Source organism: Pan paniscus, chromosome 19 (genome assembly GCF_029289425.2).
Source record: "Pan paniscus chromosome 19, NHGRI_mPanPan1-v2.0_pri, whole genome shotgun sequence".
Lineage (NCBI taxonomy): Eukaryota > Metazoa > Chordata > Mammalia > Primates > Hominidae > Pan > Pan paniscus.
The window spans coordinates 52,691,324-52,708,085 of NC_073268.2; the positions used below are offsets into that span (position 1 = coordinate 52,691,324).

At 42.1% G+C, this 16,762-nt stretch overlaps 1 pseudogene; it reads right to left on the reverse strand.

Moving 5' to 3' along the window:
* The window catches only part of LOC117976445 (ribosomal protein S6 kinase beta-1-like), a 100,060-nt pseudogene that overhangs the window by 15,371 nt on the left and 67,927 nt on the right, over positions 1–16,762 (reverse strand).

Consider the following 16,762-nt stretch of genomic DNA (forward strand, 5'->3'; position numbering starts at 1 on the left):
AATTTGAGTATCAAAATAAATAATGATAATAAAGGGTTATATCACATTGAATGGTATTAGAATCCCTAAGCCCACAATGACATAAATAAATGAATACATAAATTTTTTAAATGGGGAAGAAGAGAAAGTTCTTTATTACGGTAGAATGCCAAGTAATAAATGAAGAAGGCATGACGGAATAAGAAAAATTACTTGGCAAACATCACAATTAATTGTTGCAGGCAAGAATCAATGGATGTCAAAACTGAATGTGGGCTGGGCGCAGTGGCTCATGCCTGTAATTCCAGCACTTTGGGAAGGCAAGGCAGACAGATCACCTGAGGTCAGGGGTTCAAGACCAGCCCGGCCAACATGGCAAAACCCCATCTCTACTAAAACTAAAAAAATCAGCTGGGTGTGGTGGTGCCTGCCTGTAATCCCAGCTACCCGGGAGGCTGAGGCAGGAGAATCACTTGAACCTGGGAGGTGGAAGTTGCAGTGAGCTGAGATCCTGCCACTGCACTCCAGCCTGGGCGACAGAGTGAGACTCCGTCTCAAAAAACAACAACAGCAACAAGAACAAAACTGAACATGAAAGTTTGATGGAAGATATTTAAATAATCTCAAAGTATCTCCTCAAAAGATACTTATTAAATACAAAGGCAAAAATGTCACCAGGGAAAAAACCGGCAGACACCACCTTATACATGTGACTGAAGTTAACATCACAAGTAATGGGACAAAGATATAAATAATCATGTACCTCTTGATCTGATGCATTAAGGAGTACACAATGTCAGTTCAATGGTCCTGCCAACATTGCATAACCTGAATCTAATACTAAGAAAACATCAGCTAAACCCAAAGCATTTCTACAAACCAGGGCCTGTACTAATCAAAAATGTCAACATCATGGAAGTCAAAGAAAGACTGAGGAAATGTTCCAGATTAAAGGAAACTAAGGAGAGTTATAATTGCATCAAAGTTAATTTCCTATTTCTGATCATTTTAGTATAGTTATGTAAGATACTGTCCTTGATTTTAGAAAATATACACTGAATAGGCTGGGCGCAGTGGCTCACACCTGTAATCCCAGCACTTTGGGAGGCTGAGGCGGGTGGATCACCTAAGGTCAGGAGTTCGAGACCAGCCTGGGCAACATGGTGAAACCCCATCTCTACTAAAAATGCAAAAATTAGCCGGGCGTGGTGGTGGGTGCCTGTAATCCCAACTCGGCAGGCAGAGGTTGTAGTGAGCCTGAGATTGCGCCACTGCACTCCAGTCTGGGCGACAGAGTGATACTCCATCTCAAAAAAAAAAAAAAAGAAAAGAAAAGAAAGAAAACATACACTGAAATTTTAGGGGTAAAGGGAAATCATGTTTGTAACACTCTCAAACAGTTCAAAAAATTATGCATGCATGCATGTATATATGTATACACATATATACATATACATAGAAGGATAAAACAAAATAAATGTGGTGAAATGGTAACATTTGGGGAACCCAGGTATCCAGGTGAGAGATATATAGGAATTCTTTTTTTGTGTGTGTGTGACTGAGTCTCGCTCTGTTGTCCAGGTTGGAGTGTAGTGGTGCGATCTCAGCTCACCACAACCTCCGCCTCCCAGGTTCAAGCGATTCTCCTGCCTCAGCCTCCCAAAGAGCTGGGATTACAGGAGCACACCGCCATGCCCAGCTAACTTTTCTACTTTTAGTAGAGACAGAGTTTCACTATGTTGACCAGAGTGGTCTCAAACTCCTGACCTCATGATCCACGCACCTTGGCCTCCCAAAGTGCTGGGATTACAGGCATGAGCCACTGAGCCTAGCATAGGAATTCGTTATACTACTCTTAAAACTTTTTAAATATGAAATTATGTCAAAATAAAGTTTTTCTGGGTGGGCACGGTGGCTCGCACCTGTAATCCCAGCACTTTGGAAGGCCAAGGCGGGCAGATCACCTGAGGTCAGGAGTTCAAGACCAGCCTGGCCAACATGGTGAAAGCCCAGCTCTACTAAAAATACAAAAAAATAGCCTGGTGTGGTGGTGCATGCCTGTAATCCCAGCTAAATGGGAGGCTGAGGCAGGAGAATCACTTGAACCTGGGAGGCAGAGGTTGTGGTGAGCCGAGATCACGCCTCTGCACTCCAGCCTGGGCGAGAAGAGTGAAACTCCATCTTCACAAAAAAAAAAAAGGTTTTCCAATGGCAATAGTCACAAAAAAGTTGCTACATTCTGCACCTTTCTGTTCCATGTTACATGTTACTGCAAAATCTTTCTCAGAGAACTGAACTGTGTTTGCTAGAAATAGATACCTGTGGCCGGGTGCAGTGGCTCACACCTGTAATCCCAGCACTTTGGTAGGCCGAGTCAGGTGGATCACTTGAAGTCAGGAGTTCGAGACCAGCCTGACCAACATGGTGAAACCCCATCTTTACTAAAAATACAAAAATTAGCCGGGCATGGTGGCACATGCCTGTAATCCCAGCTACTCGGGAGGCTGAGGCAGGAAAATCGCTTGAACTACAGGAAGCAGAGGTTGCAGTGACCCAAGATCACACCATTGCACTCCAGCCTATGCCACAAGAGCGAAACTCCATCTCAAAAGAAAAAAGAAATAGATACCAGTGATCTAGAAATGATATGGAAGCAACAAGTTCCTATGAGGTGGTAGGCCCTAGCAAATGTGGATGATTTCCATTATAAGCTACACACCCCATCACTAAGGCTACAATAAACTAAAAACTCTTGTTTAAAGACCCAATTCCAAAAATAGTCAGTATGTTAAATAATCCTCCCAATTATTTAAATTACAGTATCTTACCCCAGTACAATTTGATGGCTCTACATCACTTAGGTATTTGTTTTTCTGTTAAGTGACTGATTATAAAGGAATTAACATAAAATTTTACAGATGAGGGAAAAAAATCTTCAGTTTCCTCCATATTTGTCTGCCAAAAGAAACATTTGGTCATATCTGAATTTTGCACTTCAGCGTACTCATCAATTTTAAGCACTATTTGATCATAATGGGAAAAAGTATTTTTCCATTGAAAAATAACATTTTGACCCAGTTTCTGGAGCAAATGCAAATAATTACACCAAACTCTGTGTACTGACCACTGAGATACTCAAGGATGAGGTAGAGTTTTCCACCAGTCTGAAAGGCATAAATTAAATCCACGATGAAGGGATGCTTTACTTCTTCCAGAATATTCCATTCTGCTTTTGTATGAGCTGTATCTTTAGCATTTCTTACTATCATTGCCTAAAGGGAAAAGAGATGATCTATAAGAACAAAATAGTGAACATTTTTATTCTATAGTAACTGGAAAATCTATTTTGTGTTTTTCTTGCCAATATTGAACTATTAACCATAGTTCCCACTAGACACTGAGATGGGGTAATGGAAAACGTTCACTTTATATATGCCTCTGTGCAGTTTGGATTTTTTGCAGTGAACATGTAAATGAATACCTAAAGAGACTTTTTAAAAAAGATATCGGTAATCAGATCACATTTATTCACATATTCACAAACTATTGAGTGTCTACCATGCTCCAGGCTGTGCCAAGAAAGCAGAATTGAAGGAATGCCCTGTCCATAGGAGTCCAAAAGTCCACAGGAGCCCAAAGTCTCAGGGAAAAATAGACAAGTCAATGTAGGTAAGCGCAGGATGGTAAGGGTAAACAGGGGAACTACATCTGACCTAGCAAAAAGTCTTGCTTGAAGGTTATTAAAATGAAATGTGGCCTGGATGCGGTGGCTCATGTCTGTAATCCCCGCACTTAGGTGGGCAGAGGCAGGAGGATCGCTTGAGCCCAGGAGTTTGAGATCTGCCTGGTAACAAGCGTGACCCCATTCTCCACAAAAATGGTTAAAAAAGAAAGAAAGAAAGAAATGTAGAAGGTAAAAAAAAAAAAAAAAGGCATTCCAGTGCAAAAGAGGCTTGATAGGACAGGATATGTCTGGGGAATCTACAAGTAGTTCAGTATGGTTAGAAGTGGTTAGAGATTAGGCTACAGAAGTAGGTAGAGGCCAGGAAATGGAAGGTCTGGACAAAGGAAGGTCTGGGTGAAATGAACAAACCTTTGGCTTTATGAAAGACACGTCTAGTAGCAGTAGGGAGTATTAGGAGACAAATGAGACTAGTTAGGAGGCTAGTATAATAAACCAACTAAGAAGATCTGTAAGAAAATGAAGGTAGAAAAAAATGAAAGGCTAAGAATACATAATTTGCATTTGCTGACAAACTAGACATGAGAGGAAATGAAGATATCTTTATTTCTGCATAAGTAATAGGATAGATAATGGTGCCATTCAATACTGGCAAATGAAAGTGAAAAAGTTTTGGGAAAACGATGCCCTGTTTTAGACATGCCAGGTATCAGTTCCAGGAAGTTAACCCAATGGTACATCTCCATAAGTAATATGGAAAGCAAATACACAGGTTACTGGTTGCAACATTATCTGTGAAACTGACACACTGGAAACAGCCTAAATGCTCAGACATAGGATATTGGCCAAAAACCTATGGAATCTACACAACATGTAACAAAGCTATAAAAATAAGAAACATCTCTATAAAAACAAGATACAAAAGAGTATTTAAAAGTACAGCAGCATGGATACTATGCTATCTTTTATACAAGAAAGGGGAAATGAGAATATATATTATATATTATATATATAATATATAATATATATAATATATAAAATATATATAATATATTATATATATAATATATAATATATATAATATATAAAATATATATAATGTATTATATATATAATATATAATATATATTATATATAAAATATATATAATATATTATATATATAATATATATTATATAAACAATATATAATATATAATATAATATATTATATATATAATATGTATCTGCTTATACCTGCAAAAATGAAGACAACTAAGACAAACTAAAAGCTAATGATAATGGAAGGGAAGGACAAGAACTCAGACTTTTGAGTATACTCTCTGAGTAAAACCTCAATGGGTTTATCATCCATTTTTTTCTTTCCTAAATCAAATATTACTGCAATTATAAAATGTAGATTTTTCTTTTTGAACCATATTAATGTTTAATATATTCTAAAAATAAAATAAAATCAACAAGGATGAGGGGTGGGAAGTAGAACTGAATACAATAAGAATACATAAATTTAATTGACTATTACACCAATAATTTTACCACAGAAAGAGAAAGAGAAAAAAGATATAAAAGGAAAAGATTTTTCTTTTTTAAGACAGAGTCTGACTCTATCACCCAGGCTGGAGTACAGTGGTGTGGTCTTGGCTCACTGCAACCTCCACCTCCCAGGTTCAAGTGATTCTCCTGACTCAGCCTCCGAAGCAGCTGGGACTACAGGTGCCCGCCACCACGCCCAGCTAATTTTTATATTTTTAGTAGAGACGGGGTTTCACCATGTTGGCCAGGTTGGTTTCGAACTCCTGACCTCGTGATCCCCCTGCCTTGGCCTCCCAAAGTGCTGGGATTACAGGCGTGAGCCACTGCTCCTGGCAAGAAAAAGATACTTAAGTAATTTTAGACTGCACAACGTTAGTAGCCTATATGTAAGCACACAAAAAAATTGCAAAGAAATGTTAAATCAAACTTTGTAGGTTTGTAGCTGGAAATACTATTGGTATTATAATTTTCATTATGCATATATTGTACAACTGAACAAATGAATGCATTTATTTATGTTGTTACCAGAGTTCTCACTGTAGAAAAAATGGAGATCCAAATATGACCTGAAAGAAGAATGTGGCCGGGCGCGGTGGCTCACGCCTGTAATCCCAGCACTTTGGGAGGCCGAGGCGGGTAGATCACAAGGTCAGGAGTTCAAGACCAGCCTGGCCAAGATGATGAAACCCCGTGTCTACTAAAAATACAAAAATTAGCCAGGCGTGGGGGCAGGCACCTGTAATCCCAGCTACTCAGGAGGCGGAGGCAGAGACTTGCTTGAACCCAGGAGGTGGAGGCTGCAGTGATCCGAGATCACACCACTGCACTCCAGCCTGGGGTACAGATCGAGACTCCGCCTCAAAAATAAAAAAATAAAAATAAAGAAGTAGAACGCTATGGAATTCGACTAGAATTAGGGCTAACAATATGAAGAACTTTGGGAAGCCAAGGCAGGTGGGTCACCATGTTGGCCAGGAGTTTGAGACCAGCCTACCCAACATGGTGAAACCTCATCTCTACTAAAAATACAAAAATTAGCCAGGTGTGGTGGTGTGCACCTGTACTCCCAGTTACTTCAGAGGCTGAGGCACGAGAATCATGGAACCTGGGAAGCAGAGGTTGCAGTGAGCTGAGGCAGCCTGGGGTCCAAGGCTGTGGTGAGCCACGATCACGCCACTGCACTCAAGCCTGGGCAACAGAGGAAGACCCTGTCTCCAAAAAAAAAAAAAAAAAAAAAGGCGGGGGGGGGCCAGGTGCAGTGGCTCACACCTGTAATCCCAGCACTTTGGGATGCTGAGGCAGACAGATCATGAGCTCAGTAGTTCAAGACCAGCCTGGCCAACACAGTGAAACCCCATCTCTACTAAAAATACAAAAATCAGCCAGGTGTGGTGGCATGCGCCTGTAATCCCAGCTACTCAGGAAGTTGAGGCAGGAGAATTGCTTGAACCTGGGAGGCGGAGGTTGCAGTGAGCTAAGACTACATCATTGCACTCCAGCCTGGGCAACAGAGTGAACCTCTATCTCAAAAAAAAAAAAAAAAAATTTAAAAAGGGAGTATAGGGCCAGGCGCGATGGCTCATGCCTGTAATCCCAGCACTTTGGGAGGCCGAGGTGGCTGGATCACGGGGTCAAGAGATCGAGACCTTCCTGGCCAACATGGTGAGACCCCATCTCTACTAAAAATACAAAAAATTAGTTGGGCGCGGTGGCGCATGCCTGTAGTCCCAGCTACTCTGGAGGCTGAGACAGGAGGATTGCTTGAACCCGGGAGGCAGAAGTTGCAGTGAGCTGAGATCACACCACTGCACTCCAGCCTGGTGACAAAGCGAGACTTCAACTCAAAAAAAAAAAAAAAAAAAAAAGGAGCATAAAAAAATCTTTAGAGAAGAATGACAATATAGAAAAAATAGAAAAGTCTCCATTTTATAATCATAGTAATATTTGATTTGGCAAGAAGCAATCCAGATAAAACCATTAAGTAAAGATTATTATGGGACAGAATATTCACACAGTTTCTATCATTCCATAGATCACTTGTTAATTACAAAAGGAAAAGGAGGTTGGGAATGGAGGCTCATGTCTGTAATCCCAACGCTTTAGGAGGCCGAGGAGGGCGGATCACCTTAGGTCAGGAGTTTGAGACCAGCCTGGTCAACATGGCAAAACCCCGTCTCTACTACAATTACAAAAATTAGGCAGGCATCTGTAATTCCAGCTACTTGTGGGCCTGAGGCAGGAGAATTGCTTGAACCCAGCAGATGGAGGTTGCAGTGAGCCAAGATTGCGCCAGTGCACTTCAGCCCGGGTGACAGAGTGAGACTCCTCCTAAAAAAAAAAAAAAAGCCCTTAGGAGATATATAGAAGAAAATAGGGGTGAAGTGCTATGAAATCTGCAGTTAACTCTCAAATTGTACAGCAAGAAAATTTATTAAAGTTAAAAAAGTGAATATTCATAGATATACATATGTGTGGGTGCAGGTAGAAAGGGAGGGACACACAGACAAAGAAAATATGGCAAAATGGTATCAACTGGTGATCAGCGACCTATCCTTGGAACTCTTTGAAAAGTTTTTAAAAATTGCAAAAGTATATTATTTTTGAACTGCTCAGGAGGTTTAAATTTTTGAATTTTTAAAATAAGCAATCAATTGTGAGGAAGTCTGAGAAGCCACAGACTAAGAGATAAGATGAAAAACAAGGAAAGTAGAATCACAGTAATGAAAGGAACAGAGTTTCAGAATGCTGTGGTCAGTAGCTTCAATGCAAAAGAAAGTTAAATTAAGGATGAACTCAGTAAAGACAACTGGATTCAGCAACTGGGAAGTCAGTGATGACCTAGGGTACAGGAGCTTCATTGAAATAGTACAGTTGGGCCACGGCACGTGGCCCACACCTATAATCCAGCAGTTTGGGAAGCCGAGGTAGGTGGATCTCTTGAGGCCAGGAACTCAAGACCAGCCTAGCCAACGTGGTGAAACCCCATCTCTACTAAAAATACAAAAATTAACCAGATATAGTGGCACGCCCCTGTAATCCCAGCTACTCAGGGAGCTGAGGCATGAGAACTGCTTGAACCTGGAAGGCAGAGGCTGCAGTGAGCCGAGACAGGGCCACTGCACTCCAGCCTGGGTGACAGGGCAAGACTGTCTAAAAACCAAAAAATAGCCCAGGCGTGGTGGCTCATGCCTGTAATCTCAGCACTTTGGGAGGCCAAAGCAGTTGGATCACAACGTCAGGAGATCGAGACCATCCTGGCTAACACGGTGAAACCCCGTCTCTACTAAAAATACAAAAAATTAGCTGCGCATGGTGGCGGGCGCCTGTGGTCCCAGCTCCTCGGGAGGCTGAGGCAGGAGAATGGCATGAACCCGGGAGGTGGAGATTGCAGTGAGCTGAGATCACGCCACTGCACTCCAGCCTGGGCAACAAAGCAAAACCCCCTCTCAAAATAAAAAAAAAAAAAAAGGAAGTAAACTGGGTATCTGCCTTTAGAGGTGTTGTACGTTTTCAGCATTATAAATGAATAGAGATGAGTGGCAATAGTTACTTTGGTCCATAGGTTTTTGGTATCTTAACTTTTTGGATCTCTTCCACTAAAGGAACTGCCTGTTGAACGTTGTTAGGAATGTAAGTACTGAAGGCAAACTGCCTGGGTTTGAATTTTGTTCTGTCCCTTGCACCCTGCCTGGCTTCAAATCCTAGCTCTGCTTATTAAGTTCTTTTAAGGGGATGATCTTTGAGCAAATGTCTTAGCTTCTGCTTTCCCAAGTAAATGGACACAATAGTTGCTACTTTGTGAAAGATTCATGTAATTGACCAAGTAGCATCAGTGTTCAGTTTCAGTCACTGGTGATTCTGCAGTTGGACTGTGATGGGGTGTTGGGGTGGGGGTGGTGTGTGTGTGTAGCACTTAATTGCACGCAGAAAGGAAAAGATACTTTTGATGACCGGGAGGCAGCTTTTCTCTGCTTTTGTGTCAAAAGGGAGGAAGGGAGTTTGGAGAGGGAAACGAATTCTGTTCAATACTAAGCTCTCTTCCTCAAAATCAGAGGTACATAGAATGTGTAATAACTTACAGAATTTCTAGACTTCAACAATCTGAATGTTTTAAAATTCATTTTTATTTTTTCAGGTTGAGACTGAGCTAAAGTTAATCTGTGGTGACATTCTGAATGTACTGGACAAACACCTTATTCCAGCAGCTAACACTGGCAAGTCCAAGGTTTTCTATTATGAAATGTAGGTTCTATACTAAAAATCAACAAGTGTACTTCAATAATTTTAAACACACTCAGGAATAATTGGCTTTGTTTCTTTTTTCTTAGCTCTATTTCCTATTATTTTCCTTATTAAATATAACCAAAAATCCCACAGAAATTAACTGAGGAGCCTCTAAATATCAACAAAATTATCACTTGATAGACTAGAATTAAACAAGCAAGTGGTTCCAAGAAATGGCACAAGTGTATTAATCATAAAATAAAATTTCTACATGAAACATTCAGCCAGCACTGTGAAATGTGTGGCCGTTTAGGGGAGGGGAATGAGATAGGTCCCATGAAAGCAAAAGAATATAAATAAGTAAAGCAAAAGCTAATGCATTTTTATAACAGCCTGACCATCTTTTTATTCCAACATTAACTATCCTTCCAACATTAAACAATTATTTTTTTAAAAAAGTTGGAAACCTACATAGAAGGAAGTCATGATTCTAAAAAGGCCAACTTTTAATTTTGCATTTTCCTTTCTAGTATAGAACCTACATTTCATAATAGAAAACCTTGGACTTGCCAGTGTCAGCTGCTGAATGAGGTGCTTGTCCAGTGCATCCAGCAGGTCGCCACAGATTAACTGTAGCTCAGTCTCAACCTGAAAAAATAAAAATACATTTAAAAAAATCAGATTGTTTCAGTCTAGAAATTCTGTAAATTATTACACATTCTATCTACCTCTGATTTTGAGGAAGAGAGCTTAGTATTACAGAGAATTGGTTTCCCTCTCCAAACTCCCTTCTTCCCTTTTGACACAAAAGGAAGAGAAAAGCTGCCTCTCCGTTATAAAAAGTATCTTTTCCTTTCTGCGTGCAATTAAGTGCTACACACACACCACCCCCCACCCCAGCACCACCTCACAATCCAACTGCAGAATCACCAATGACTGAAACTGAACACTGATGCTACTTGGTAAACACTGGTCAATTACATGAATCTTTCACAAGGTAGCAACTATTGTGTCCATTTACTTGGGAAAACAGAAGCTAAGACATTTGCTCAAAGATCATCCCTTAAAAGAACTTTAATAAGCAGAGCTAGGATTTGAAGCCAGGCAGGGTGCAAGGGACAGAACAAAATTCAAACCCAGGCAGTTTGCCTTCAGTACTTACATTCCTAACAACGTTCAACAGGCAGTCCCTTTAGTGGAAGAGATCCAAAACTAGTTAAGATACCAAAAACCTATGGACCAAAAAAACTATTGCCACTCATCTCTATTCATTTGTAATGCTGAAAATGTACAGCACCTCTAAACGCACATACCCAGCTTGCTTCCTTTTTTTTTTTCTTTTTTTTGAGACTGAGTCTCACTTTTTCCCGCAGGCTGGAGTGCAGTTGTGCGATCTCGGCTCGCTGCAACCTCCGCCTCCCGGATTCAAGCTATTCTGATGTCTCAGCCTTCCGAGTAGCTGGTATTACAGGCACTTGCCATCATGCCTGGCTAATTTTTGTATTTTTCTTTTTTCTTTTCTTTTTTTTTTTTGAGACGAGTCTAGCTCCTCGCCCAGGCTGGAGTGCAGTGGCACGGTCTCTGCTCACTGCAAGCTCCCCGTCCCGGGTTCACGCCATTCTCCTGCCTCAGCCTCCCGAGTAGCTGGGACTACAGGCGCCTGCAACCATCCCTGGCTAATTTTTTGTATTTTTAGTAGAGACAGAGTTTCACCGTGTTAGCCAGGATGGTCTCGATCTCCTGACCTCGTGATCCGCCCACCTCGGCCTCCCAAAGTGCTGGGATTACACCCGTGAGCCATCGCGCCCGGCCCCTGATTTTTGTGTTTTTCTTAGTAGAGACAGAGTTTCACCGTGTTGGCCAGGCTGGTTTCAAACTCCTGAACTCAGGTGATCCGGCTGCCTCAGCCTCCCAAAGTGCTGGGATTGCAGGCATAAGCCACCACGCCCGACCTTATCACAGTTTTTTTGTTTTTGTTTTTGTTTTTTTGTTTTGTTTCTTTTTTTTTAAGAGACGGAGTCTCACTCTGTCTCCCAGGCTGAAGTGCGGTGGTGCGATCCTGGCTTACTGCAACCTCCGCCTCCCGAATTCAAGCAATTCTTTTGCCTCAGCCTCCTGAGTAGCTGGACTACATGTGCATGCCGCCACGCCCAGTTGATGTTTTTTGTATTTTAGTAGAGACGGGGTTTCACTGTGTTGCCCAGGCTGGTCTTGAACTCCTTAGCTCAGGCAATGCGCCCGCCTCAGTCTCCCAAAGTGCTAGGATTATAGGCATGAGCCACTGCGCTTGGCCTAACAACGTTTTAGAAGCGAAAAGTTATGTACATATAAATATTCCTTACACTTGTACATTATGTACAAATGTACATTTGTAATGTAATAATTCCTACATTATTAAAAACCACAAACCAGCTGAGTATAAATGGGGGAACAGTTTAACACACATCAGTAAGACTGAAACTTGTTTATGCTGAGAGAAAATATACGCCGGGCGCGGTGGCTCACGCCTGTAATCCCAGCACTTTGGGAGGCCGAGGCGGGTGGATCCCAAGGTCAGGAGATCGAGACCATCCTGGCTAACACGGTGAAACCCCGTCTCTACTAAAGATACAAAAAATTAGCCACGCGCGGTGGCAGGCGCCTGTGGTCCCAGCTACTCGGGAGACTGAGGCAGGAGAACGGCGTGGACCCGGGAGACGGAGCTTGCAGTGAGCAGAGACCACACCACTGCACTCCAGCCTGGGCGACAGACCGAGACCCTATCTCAAAAAAATAAAAAGAGAATGCACATTTCTAGCCCTACTCCCAAGCACACAAATCTTGGAAGATTCTTCTCTTACCAAAGCCTGGGCACCACTATGCTAAATGTTTCTTCCGTACCCCAGTGATTTTTCTGTTTGCTTTAGGGCTCAAAAGAGAGTCATTGCAGTGGTGGGGTCAGCTTTTAACCTCTCTCTTTTCCTGGAAACCAGTTGATGCCTGTAAGAGGGGTTTCCTGAGCTCTCTGAATAACTTCAATTTGTTCTTTTTGGGCCAAGCACTGTGCTGCCTGGTCCTGCTGATGAGAGTTCGGCTAGAGGGAGGGGTGGGAAGGGGCCTGGGCTGGGGGACCAGCTAGGGGGCAGCCTGCAGCCCTGAACCCTAATCCTCGTCACTGTCCCTTCTCTGCCTCATAAAGGTGTTCTTGCTCTTTCTCATTTCTAGCCAAGCCTCTTCCCTCCACACATGTGTTCTCATCCAGATCAGTTTCGATTCCTGCTGGTGGAAAGCAGCCTCAGGCAGGGCCACTGCACAGGAAGAGCCGGCCTGGGTGCAGGCGGGGCTCCGGGAGTCACCCCAAGACGCCTGGCTGCCCTTCATTGTCCTCCGCATGACGCCGGTGCCAGAGCCCACGTGAGCCTTTGCCAAGGAGAGATTCAGAGACGTGAGCAGAAGAGCCTGAAGAGGGACTTCTTCAATAAGGCAGCAGGAGGGTTTGGCTGATGGAAGATGTTTCCCGGAGGCCTGTTCACGCTCCACCCTGAAAGCCCCAGGGCCCTGAGAGTCAGCCAGGCCGCCAAGGCTGTCCCCTCCAGGCTGCAGGATGATCCAGGAACTTGTTCTCCTCAGCACTGTGTATTCAGCTTATGAGTTCTGTCCATGTTTTGTGAGATTTATAGCTAAGTATTTAATTTTTTGAGTGATTATAAACAACATAGCAGTTTTAATTTTAGTGTCTACTTGTTTTTTATTACTATATAGAAATACAATCGGTTTTCATATATTTATGTTGCATGCTGTGCACTTCTAAACTCACTAGTTTCGGAAGCTGTTTTTTGTTTTTAGATTCCTTAAAATTTTATATAGGGGCAATCATGTCATTTAAAATAGGAACAGTTTGATAATAATCAACCTGCATGCCTTTTATTGTAAGAAAATCCCTAAATGCTGGGATTACAGGTGGTGAGCCACTGTGCCCAACCAGAAACTTTTTTTGGTGATTTCAGATGAACTTGACTTTTACTGTAATTATACCTGAAGTGTTTGTAAACAATTGTTTAGAACTTCTATTTGTCATGGACTTACGAGTTTATTCTTTTGATCACATAGTAAGACTTTTTGTTTTTAAAGTTATAAATCTCTGTATGTACTTTGCTTTTCTTAATTAAACATAATCCAAAGTAAGCTGTGACTTATTTATTTATTTATTTATTTATTTGAGACAGGGTCTCACTTTGTCACCCAGGCTGTGGCTCGATCTTGGCTTACTGCAGCCTCAACCTCCCAGGCTCAAGCAATCTTCCCACCCACCTATGCCTCCCGAGTAGCTGGGACTATAGGCATGCACTACCAGGCCTAGCTAATTTTTCTATTTTTTGTAGAGGCACGGTTTCTCCATGTTGCCCAGGCTGGTCTCAAACTCCTGGACTCAATCAGTCCTCCTGCATCGGCCTCTCACAGTGTTGGGATTACAGGTGTGACTTTGCCACCATCCCCGGTTTCTTTTTTTCAACAGGCAGAGTTTAACTGTCATGGAAGCTTCCTGCCTCAGCCTCCCAAAGTGCTTGGAATACAGGTGGAAGCCACTGCACCCATCCAGCTATGTTTCTTTGGTAGTGTACAACATTGTACACTACCAATGTATCTGATTTTCAATTTTGCTTGAGATGTGATGCAAGTGGTGTCAGCCTGCTGATAAGATAACACTGTCAGGATGAATCTTCCACAGAAATAATTGCTTTTTTCCCCAGTATTTAATACTGAAAGATATTAATGGTAATCTATTGGTGGCTTAATATAAATTAAGCATGTTTTCTAGTTGTGCATGAATGCTGGCTGGCAACTTAGTACGTTTTGACAGTTGTTTAAATACGTAATGTTAAGCTTAGGTTTTAAAAAAGTAAAACTTAAAAAGGAAAATAAAAAGAATCTCAGGATCCCCAAACTCCTTATGCCAAAGAGAAAGTTAAGCCTGGAGCTTGTGCCACACAATACTGCCATGCTTTTGCCAAGTGCAAAGCTGCTACTTCACAACCTTGTGTGAAAGCATGAAGCATTAGCCAGACCTCCACAGGATGCAAAAGGCCTCAGGCAGCTCCAGATGTTTGCCCCACAAATCAGTCACACTTAAATATTTTGCTGCCTCAAAAACTTTCAAGATGTATATCCGCCCATAAAATGAGGGCATGTTGATTGTAACTTTAGGTCTGCAATCTAAATCTAGCTCCTAAAACCAATGCTGTTCCTTTCTACACAGATAATGTTGATTCCAAGCTTTTCTTTCCAGGTGCAGAACAAAGCGAAGATGAGATTAATCATTCTTCCACCTACCCGGAGACACCTGCACAATTAATTCTTCCTTTACTCCCTTTTTTTCCTTCAGAAGTTCACCTCATCTTATGTAAAATGCAGATCTACTGGGCACTAACTAAAGTCTCACAAGAATGTAACTATTCCCTGTCTCACTACCTACCTGCCCCTCATCCTACATGCCTTCCCCACCCCCCCCTTTTTTTTTTGAGATAGAGTTTCGCTCTTGTTGGCCAGGCTGGAGTGCCATGCCGTGATCTTGCCTTACCGCAACTTCCGCCTCCTGGGTTCAAGCGATTCTCCTGCCTCAGCCTCCCAAGTAGCTGGGATTATAGGTATGCACCACGACGCCCGTCTAATTTTGTATTTTTAGTGGAGATGGGGTTTCTTCATGTTGGTCAGGCTGGTCTCCAACTCCAGACCTCAGGTGATCTGCCTGCCTCGGCCTCCCAAAATGCTGGGATTACAGGCTTGAGCCACCGTGCCTGGCCATGCCTTCCCCTTTTTAAGGATATGTATAAATACTAAATCTCTTTAAAACTTCTTCAGAGAATCCATGCCACAGACTCTTTCTGTGCCTTGTGTATTTCCTGGGCACTTCCTCAAGCTTGGACTCAATAAACTTTGGCTGATGGAGACTTAACTCAGCCTGTCATTTTTTTTGTTTAACAAACCGATAAACTGCTGTTTATTATTTACTTTTAAAAAATAAAATAAATATGAATTGTTTGGCACATTCAAAAAAATTTAAGGACTGCTTTTGAAAGACACTGTTGAAAAAATGAAAAGATAGTCACAGGCTAAGAGAAAATATTTGAAAATCAGATTTCTGATAAAGTGCTTGCATCTGTCAAGTCTTGTTAAATACCAACAACAACAACAAAAAAGTACTCTCATCCAAAATATGTAAATTACTCTCAAAACTACATAATGAGAAAACCATCTAAGTTTATAAATGGGCAACACGTTGAAACAGACAATGCAAAAAAAGAAGAGACACAGGCATAAATAACCAGCTGAATAAATGTTCAACATCATCACTCTTTAAGGAAATACAAATTAAAACCATTAATGAGACACCACTACACAACTATTAGAATGTCTAAAATGAAAACATTGCACTCAGGCTTGAGAGGCTGATAATGAAGTTCTGCCTAAGTCCTGTCACCCAGAGTTATCTGATATACCTTAGGAATGCACCCTGAGGCTGGGTAATTTACAAAGAAAAGAGATTTACTTTGGTTCACAGTTCTAGAGGCTGGGAAGTCCAAGATTGGGCAGCTCATCTGGTCAGCTTCTGGTGAGGGCCTTTGACCTGTGTCCTAACATGGCAGAGAAGCAGAAGGGCAAGCAAGCGTGTGCCAGAGAGAGAGAACAAAATAGGCTGACCTGCTTTATAACAACCTACTCTCAGGAGAGCTAATCCATTCTCTTGATAACTCACCCAGAGGAAGTCATTCATCCATCCTGATAACCCAGTCACCTCTTAAAGACCCTGCCTCCAAACACCATCATGTTGGCAAGTAAATTTCAACATGAGTTTTGGTTGGCACAAACCACATTCAAATCATAGCACCTGTCAAGCAGAGAGACCAGCCTGTCCTAAACACCCTGAAGGAAGTGCCTCGGGTAAGGCCCTGTGGGGGGACAGGGAACAGAATAAACCTGGCAGTGGTAGATTCTCAGTCTGGTTCATAGAGACCATCATACTTACATTTAAAAAAAAATTTTTTTTTTTTTGAGATGAAGTCTCACTCATGTTGCCCAGGCTGGAGTGCAATGGCACGATCTCGGCTCACTGCAACCTTTGCCTCCTGGGTTCAAACGATTCTCTTGCCTCAGTCTCCCAAATAGCTGGGATTACAGGCACCTACTACCACGCCCGGCTATTTTTGTTCTTTTAGTAGAGACTGGGTTTCACCATGTTGGCCAGGCAGGTCTCGAACTCCTGACCTCAGGTGATCCTCCCACCTTGGCCTCCCAAAGTGCTAGAATTACAGGCATGAGCCACCGTGCCCGGCCACATTTTTTAAAATTTTAATTGCAGGCAGGTGCA